The following is a 9,913-nucleotide window of genomic DNA, read 5'->3' as shown; positions in this document are numbered from 1 at the left end:
GATAGTGATGATGACTCAGAATCTGAAAGCTTGCCTGTCATAGATGCTGATGAAGAGATGATGAAGCTGTGTGCTCTTATGATGAAAGGAATCACAAAGATTGCATATAGGAAGTTCAGGAAGGAAAATAAGTTTTCCAGGAAAGGTGCAAGTTCTGATAAGAAGAATTTCAGAAAATCTGAAGGCAAAGGAGGGAAGTCCGACAGAGGAGATTACACAAATGTCAAATGCTACAATTATGGTGAGAAAGGCCACATATCTCCTGATTGCAAGAAAGTGAAGAGTGACAAAGGCAAGGCTCTTGTCACAAAGAAGAAAAACTGGACAGATACCTCAAATTCTGAAAGTGAGGAGAATTATGCCTTGATGGCAAATGCTGATATGGCAAGTGCTGAAAGCAGTTCTGAAGCTGCTGAGTTAAAGGGCAACAGGAAAAATATCCTAGTTCTGGACAGTGGATGTTCAGGATATAAAGCCCTGCTATCAGACTTTGTGGTGAAGGCTGGCCCAAGTGTTTCGTATGGAGATGGCAACATTGGACAAACATTGGGATATGGCAATATCAATCTTGGGAATGTCATCATTAAAGAAGTAGCTCTGGTCTTAGGACTTAAACACAATCTGCTGAGTGTTAGTCAAATCTATGATAGAGGTTATCATGTGGATTTCTTTGAAGAACACTGTGAAGTTGTAAGTAAATCTACAGGAAAAGTTGTTCTGCAAGGTTACAGGCGTGGTAACATTTACGAAGCCAAGCTTTCAACAAGTACTGATGGTTCTGCAATCTGTCTGATGAGTAGAGCATCAATTGAAGAAAGCTGGAATTGGCACAAGAAACTCTCTCATTTAAATTTCAATAATATAAATGAACTAGTCAAGAAAGATCTTGTGAGAGGACTGCCAAAGTCAGTATTTGCTCCTGATGGCCTTTGTGATTCCTGTCAGAAGGCTAAACAAAGAAAATCTTCATTCAAGAGCAAGACTGAATCATCAATTCTTGAGCCTTATCACCTACTACATGTTGATCTATTTGGTCCAGTGAATGTTATGTCTATTACAAAGAAGAAATATGCTATGGTCATAGTGGATGAGTTCACCAGATACACATGGGTGTATTACTTGCACACTAAAAGTGAAACTCCATCTATCTTGATTGATCATGTCAAGCAACTGGATAAATTAGTCAAAGATTCTGTGAAGATAATGAGAAGTGATAATGGCACTGAGTTCAAGAATTTGATCATGGAAGAGTTCTGCAAAGACCATGGAATTAAGCAGGAATTCTCTGCTCCTGGAACTCCACATCAAAATGGAGTTGTTGAAAGAAAGAATAGAACTCTCATTGAAGCTGCACGAACTATGCTTGATGAAGCAAAGCTTCCAACCTATTTTTGGGCTGAAGCTGTGCAGACTGCTTGTTTTACTCAGAATACAACACTCATTAACAAGCATGGAAAGATACCATATGAGATGGTAAAGAAAAAGAAGCCAAACATAAAGTATTTTCATGTATTTGGATACAAGTGTTTTGTTCTTAAGACTCACCCTGAACAGCTATCCAAATTTAACTTAAAAGCTGATGAAGGAATTTTTGTTGGATATTCACTTTCCACAAAAGCCTTCAGAGTCTACAATTTAAGAACAAGGGTTATCATGGAATCTATCAATGTCTCTTTTGATGATAAGAAGATTACTGGACTTGAAGATTTCAATGATCATGATCAGTTGAGATTCGAAAATGAAGACTCAAATTCTGATACTGAAAATCCTGAAAGTCTAAATCCTGATAATACAAACTCTGATAGATTAAACTCTGATTTTATTGAAACTGTGGTGACTACGTCAAAGGAAGATGCACCTGTGCAGGGGGGCATACTGAAGATATATCCACATCTCAAGAAGCATGAGAACATACAACTGGCTCTTCAAGTTCTGATTCATCAAGTTCTGAAAACTTAAATTCTGAAGGATCCAACTCAGAGAGCATAGTTTCAAGGGGAGCATCAGAAAATATTGATGAAGATAGCATGGATCATGGGGGAGCATCCAGTTCTAGGGAAAACCTTCCATCTGCAAGGAAGTGGACTAAATCACATACACCTGACTTAATTATTGGAAATCCTGATGCAGGTGTCAGAACTAGAACAGCTACTTCAAGTGAATGTCTTTACAATTCTTTTCTCTCTCAGACTGAACCAAAGAAAGTGGAAGAAGCTCTTCAAGATGCTGATTGGGTGCAAGCAATGCGGGAAGAGTTGAATGAATTTGAAAGAAACAAAGTCTGGACCCTAGTGCCAAGACCAAAGAACAGATTTGTTGTTGGTACAAAGTGGGTATTCAGAAACAAAACTGATAGTGATGGCATAATTACAAGGAATAAAGCAAGGTTGGTTGCAAAAGGATATTCTCAACAGGAGGGAATTGATTATGATGAAACATTTGCACCAGTTGCTAGATTGGAAGCCATAAGGATATTTTTGGCTTATGCTGCTCACAAAAAGTTTACTGTCTTTCAAATGGATGTGAAAAGTGCTTTTCTTAATAAAGAATTGGAGGAGGAAGTATTGTTGGGTTCCAATGCATAAAACGCAGCAGATAAACGTAAATAAAACAAAATTTTCGAAACCCAAAAACAGGATCCATGTATAATTGTGGGCAGATTATGGAGATAACGAATCATACCTTTCAAGAGCTTGACTTTCACGAACTCAACGGAGATCCTAACTATCACGCTTTATGTTTATCTTTTGGAGAAACACCTCTATGGTATCCACACGAGCACTTCCAAGTACGTCTCACGAACTTGACTACGGAATGGATGTACTAGCCTCCTTGATGATCCGAAAATTGCCTCTTCCTCTCTTTGCTGCTAGGGTTTTTCTTTAAAAACGTACAAGCCTCTTTAACTTATCATTATGTATTTATAATGGCTGATTAAAAAGGCCCATAACAGCAAAGCCCAACCCTAGTAGGTATTGGATTAAATAATAAAAACGAATTTCTATTATTTAATTAATAACTAAGTCATACTTAATTATTATGGGCAAAAACATTCCTTTTAATTCGAATTTATATTATCTCAATTAAGTCTTACATAATTATAATAAAATTCGAATAATCATCAATTAATTTAAATCCATAATTTAAATTAACTATTCCATTAAGTGCTCTATTTGTGCGACCCTATAGGCTATTATTTAATTGGTAATAATTTTATTCTCTAATAAAATTATAAACAATGAGCGGTATCTAGTAATACATCATTATTACCCAATTAAATAATAATTAAATCGTGATTAGATAAAACCTTTCGTGATTAATGTTTTTCGTGTAATATAATCCCTTTAACCATTCATATTATAGATTAAACTCGAGGCATATATTTAGTCATCCTCTTCAATATTTAATCCGGTTTTACTTGATCCATGAGTAGAATATCAAGACAAATCATTAGTTGAGCATGACCATGCTTTTATAATCTCACTCAATCAAGAGGCCAATAATATCTCTCATAATTATAGGAGGGTTAAATCTTTTATCTATCATTCATATTTCTCATACGACTCATGATATACCCGATGTCCACTTTTATCATCACCCGATCAAAAGTAACTTTTAATGTAGTCAAAGTATATTAATCCTCGTATAGAAATATAATGATTTCAAGTCAAAGGATCGTTACACCATTATCACTGTGAGTCTTTCTTATAACTTTATTAAACATGAAGAATCTCACTGTGGGTCTGTCCAGTACCATGTACTCTCACATGTACCTATATATTGGCTTTAGTATCCCCATACTTATAACCAATGAGATGTGGTTATCTTGTCAAACAACATACTAGTCTATCTATGTATTATTATTGTCCTATATAATAATACTCGACTAGGGACCTTTAAGAATATGATATATTATATAATCTCAAGTTCAAGTCATGTACTTAAACTATACAATGTGTATCATGTTTCTAAGGACATTTATTATGCTAACAAAATATCGCAGTAATTAAGGTCATAATAAATACATTTATTGAATGATCAACTGATATAAAGATTTAAAAGAATAATGTATTGCCTCTAGGGCACCTACACTAACAATCTCCCACTTGCACTAGAGCCAATCACCCATATATCTAATACTCATGGAACTAGTGTGACCATCGTGCTTCTGCTGCGACAAGCCTTTGGTCAATGGGTCTGCAATGTTATCATTTGTGTGCACTTTACATATGTGTATATCACCCCTTTTATTAATCTCTCGAATAAGGTGAAATCTCCTGAGTATATGTTTAGCCCGGGAGTGTGATCTAGGTTCTTTAGCCTGTGCAATGGCTCCATTATTATCGCAGTATAGATCAATGGGATCTGCGATCGATGGAACCACTCCCAAATCAGAAATGAACTTTCGAATCCAAACGACCTCCTTAGCTGCTTCACAAGCTGCAATGTACTCAGCCTCCATTGTAGAATCAGCTACTATTTCTTGTTTTGAACTCTTCCAGCTTACAGCACCTCCGTTTAGACAAAACACAAAACCAGACTGTGATACAGTATCATCTCTGTCTGTTTGGAAACTTGCATCGGTGTAACCTTTTACAACGAGTTTCTCTTCTCCTCCATACACCAAGAATAAATCTTTAGTTCTTTTCAGGTACTTAAGAATATTCTTAATTGTCGTCCAGTGACCTTCATCCGGATTAGACTGGTATCTGCTCGTCATGCTCAAGGCATACGAGACATCTGGGCGAGTACATACCATTGCATACATGATAGATCCAATTACTGAAGCATATGGAACTTTATTCATGTGGTCCTTCTCATCCAATGATTTCGGACACTGGTCCTTAGAGATCGTTATCCCTTGAGACACGGGGACATATCCCCTTTTTCCATTTTGCATTCCAAAACGATGCAAAACCTTATCAATGTATGTGCTCTGACTTAGACCGATCATCCTTCTAGATCTTTCTCTATAGATCCTCATTCCTTGAATGTAGGATGCCTCTCCTAAGTCTTTCATAGAGAAATTGCTCCCTAACCAAGTCTTAACAGCCTTTAGAGAAGGTATATCATTCCCCATTAGTAGTATATCATCAACATATAGTACTATGAATACCACATAGCTCCCACTAACCTTCTTGTAAACACATGGTTCATCTTCGTTTTGAACAAAGCCATACTCTATGACTATTTCATCAAAACGGATATTCCATCTCCAAGATGATTGCTTCAATCCATAAATGGATCGACGCAATTTACATACTATAACGACCGTAAAATTTTAATATAATGATTATTTGTTTCTGTGCTATTTATGTGAAAGTAGAGAAAAATATATATATATATATATATATAATTATATATTTACTCCAGTCTGATGTATTTCAGAGGAATTGTGATAAAGTGAATTGTGGATTTATTGATGCTATAATAGCATTATAAAATTTAAAGATGGAAATTTAAATGTGAAAGTGAAATGTGATAGTGGAAATTGAAAAGTGGAAAAGTGGGAATTATGGAAATATGAGAAGTTAGTTAGAAGAAAATAAAATATGTGATATTTATATGCTAAAGTGTGGTTTAAGTGATTATTAGTATATTTGAAATTTATTTATGTGATTATTAGAGTGCTTGGAAATTTATTTATGAAATTCTAAATGAATATTGAAAAATAAAGTGTGAATAAATGTTTATTTAAATTTCTGAAAAATAGTTGGAAAACAATAAAAATTTTATTATTATTCTATAATCATTATTTTGGTATTAAAAACTTTATAATAATGTGAAAGTGAGTATTTTGGGCTATTTCCTATTTTTAATTCGAATTAAGAACTGTTTTTACACTTTTCGTAGTCAAACTTGTAAAATTCATAAAAAAATAACCGTGCATCAGAAAAATATTTTAAAAATATGCACGCAAAGCTAATTTCGTACTATACATTTTAAAAATATAAAATTTATAATTTTCAGAACTTTCAGAACAGTTTGTATTTTATTAAAGAAACGTTTTTGCATTCATTTATCAAAAGAAAACTATTAAAACAAAAACTTTTATATGTAAAATTACCAAAATACCCTTATTTTATTAAATAAAACATCAGACTCCCTCTTTCTTTCCTCATTTTACCCGAGACATCATCCTCCCCCATCTCTTCCTCTCGGTTTTCTTTTCCCAGGCCAAAAACCACACACACAAGCACACAACATTTTCTTCTTCCTTTGTTGCTAGGTAAGGATCTAATCTTTTCTCTTCTTTTATATTAAACTTGTACTTTGCATGCTGTATCCGTGTGTATGTATAGGTGTGTGTATATTTGAGTTTGGTGTTTGTTGAGGGAGAAATTAGAGTTTCATGTGATTTCACTTGAGTTTATTGAGTAATAGAGTGTTAGTGTTAGTTAATTCGAATTGCATGTCATGGATTATAGTTGCATGTTGGAAATTGGTGTCTTACGTGTGTTGTATACATACCGGTGTATGTATATGTGAAGAATATGTATGTATATGGTGTTTCTTGGTAAAAATAGTTGTTAATTTAGTGGTTTAAAGTACTAAAGTTTTGTATTATGGGAGTATATATATATGCGGCTTGTGTCAATGTATATATGAGAGAATGGATTTCTTAACTCATGTGATGTAGTTGATGGTGATAAGAGTGTTTAAGTGAATCTAATTATTTAAAAAGTGTTGTATGTAATTAATCTCCTTTGCATGTAGTGTTCTTTTATGAATTTATAGTTATAAAGATATAAGGTTTGATTTCAAAGTATTAGGTTCTGTTTCTTGTTAAATTTGTATAAAATTCATTACAGGTCAGAATGTTATGATTTCGGAGTATCTAGAAAGATAATTTAATTCTCTACAACTTTGATACTTTAAGTTTTTGGAAATTATGCTTATAAGGAGGTGATTTCTGCAGTTTTTGTAACCTGCCAGAACATTTTCAAAACTGAGAGACAGACTTTGAAAATTTATAGTAAATTAAATATTTATCAGAAAATTTTGAAGAATACCATTTTGAAAAGATCTTTTCAAACTCTACATTTTGTGTTCACAACTCAGAGTCATATTCTGGGATTTAGGAGTCTTAAATGTCAAATTACTTCTGTGATCAGGGCCTGACTCTGTTCAGGCAGCCCACATTTATCCAATTTCCGAATTCGTTATTTATCCGTTTTTAATGAGCCTTACCCTTATGGAAATATCTCAGAAGTATCTACAACTTTCATGTTTTATGATTTTTCATTTGACTTTAATATAACAGAGTAAATTGGGATTCTTTCGAGATGGTCGGGTTATACTTTAAACTCTTAATAGTCTATGTATAAGACATTTTGATGAGTAATCTTGTATCTAGCTTTAATATGGTAAATACGATAGAATATGTGTGTTTATGTGATGGTGTGTACTAGTATGTGACTTATTGAAATTGGTTTATGTCCTTGGTTGTTAAATGTGTTTGGCTATTTGGTCCGTTTTGATTGTAAACTAGTATCCATAATAATGTACTAGTTGTGTAAAGTGTTTATAAGTCAATGTACTTAGTTTTTATAGAATGGTTTATTATTTACTTGTTTATTCTTGAAATAGTATAAAGAGCAAGTAAGTTAAATGGTATGTTTGACTTTGTGATAGTAGTTGGTCATAAAAAGCTTATAGGTACTGAGGTATTAAAGTGCATGGGTACTATGAAATGACTTATGAACTTTTAGAGTAATATAAAGTATAAAGTGTCAAAAATTATATTTGTGGTAAAGTCTAAAGTAGCTTAGTACTACTTTGATATAGTAGGTGAAAACTTACGTGATTGTTTGATTGTGTGGTGGTGTCGACAATGGTCGACTGGCATGTTGAGATTACAAAGGGGATGCTACCGGATTTTCGTTAGAATCTTAAAGAGATTTAACGTTATTGGTTAGCTATCCAACGTAGTTTCATGTGCTTAGTAACTAGACGATCTTCGAAGATCAATTATGTTACAAAACTATTTAAACTATAATATAGTTTCATTTGGTCGATACGAGTTGAATTAAGTTATCGAGTGACGGTCATTATTTGATTGACTTAGTTTAACTTACGGTCGCTTAGTCAAACTATATTTTAAAATTTAAAATACTTTTGAAATAAGAATTGTTTTCCAATAAGACCACATATTTTATAAAATGACTTTTAAATCAAATGATAGTTTTTAAAGTTAAATAAGATTTTCAGTTTTAAAACGAAGATCGAATAGTAAAATATTATATGCGTGTATTTAGTGATACGTGTTATGTGACTTGATTGTATATGTGCTATTTATATATTAGACATAATAGTGCATATATATCATAAATATGTGGGTATCGCCAAAGGGGTAATTTGAGTAGACGTTCAAGTGAACGTCGAAATATAATAAAAGTGTTATTGAAATAGTGTTCTTACTCGTGTAGAGTTAAAGAGTGAGGACGCAAGCGTAGGAAAGGAAAAAGTTAAAGCTGAGATCCAGTGAAGATTGTGGTTAGGCAGGACTGTGATTGTGTGATACTTTTGAGAGGCAAGTAACGAAACCTCAACTGCTCTCTCTCTCTCTTTCTTATATTCCTGCCTGTTGATTTAAATTTTGAATACCATATCTCAGCCATTGACAAATAAGCCTGTTTCCTTTATATTTTTCAAATGCTTATAATTTCATTCATTATGAGAACCATCTATTCATTTTGAAAATATATATGTTTAAACCCTGATTTCTATTGGATATTCAGTTGATTGAAATGAATCTTCTGATTCTGAATTGAACGTAAATATGAATTCAAACTTTCATATAAAGTCTTATCTCATTCAAAGGATGGTAAACTGTTAAAAAGTAAAACTGTTTTGTAAAGTAAAGTAGGAATTCCGTCTAAAATGTTTTCTACGTATTCCTATGGATTGGAGGCATAAGTGGTCGAGTGACGCCGGTCCAGCATTTTTGGTTGTGTTGTGCTAGCAGTGGCAATAAGTCTAGTGCTAGCATTGTCAATAAGTCTAGCTGACTGGTTTTATACTGGTCTTGGGGATCCTCTATACATGGAAGCTCAGAAGGACAAATAGGTCTTGATGGGGGTCATTACGTGGCTGATCACCTGTAGTGTCTATGTTGTTGTGGGAAAAAACTCTAATCAAAAGATATGTTTTGAAATACAGATTTGCTTGGAAATGTTTGCTTGAAAAGGGTTTTGAAAATGGTTTTGAAAAGATGTTAGAAAGGATTTTATGAAAAGTTTTGAAAGAAAACTTGAACTTTGAAATGTTGATAAGGAATTTTTCTATAATTCCTTTCCTTATTCTTTATATTGGATTTCCATTTGAATGTCCTAGTTGGCCTTGAAACATATTGATCCTTGATAGCTTAACTGTTTTAATATTATTGTTACTTGCTGAGCTTTTGTAGCTCACATTTCTTTGTTATCGAAATTTTACAGTTAAGCTCGAGTATGGTTGGATTTAGAAGGTCAGCTAGGAAGAATGCCAAGTTTGGACCTTCGCACATAGTTAGATTCGCTATGACGTTGCAGGTAGCTAGAAAGGGGGTAGATCAGTTGCAGCTTCTATATGAAGTTATCTTTTGTATTTAGAAAAGATTGTAATAGCATCATGTTGTGTAGTTAGATGTAACTTGTTTCATACCTTAACCTCTATTAGATCATATAGCAGTGCAAGGGGCCATGGCATTATGTTTAGGAAACTATTTTATATTATTGTAATTTGTAGCATGGTGACTCCACAATCTAGGCCCCTAATTGTGAGAGTGTCACACATACCTTGCCAGCATTCCTTGGATCGATAAAACCCTCAGGTTGTGTCATGTACACATCTTCTTCAAGGCTTCCATTAAGGAAGGCTGTTTTGACATCCATTTTCCAGATTTCATAATCACGGAATGCTGCAATGGCAA

This window comes from Apium graveolens, chromosome 9, assembly GCF_009905375.1.
Source record: "Apium graveolens cultivar Ventura chromosome 9, ASM990537v1, whole genome shotgun sequence".
NCBI lineage: Eukaryota > Viridiplantae > Streptophyta > Magnoliopsida > Apiales > Apiaceae > Apium > Apium graveolens.
This window is presented reverse-complemented; position numbering follows the sequence as displayed.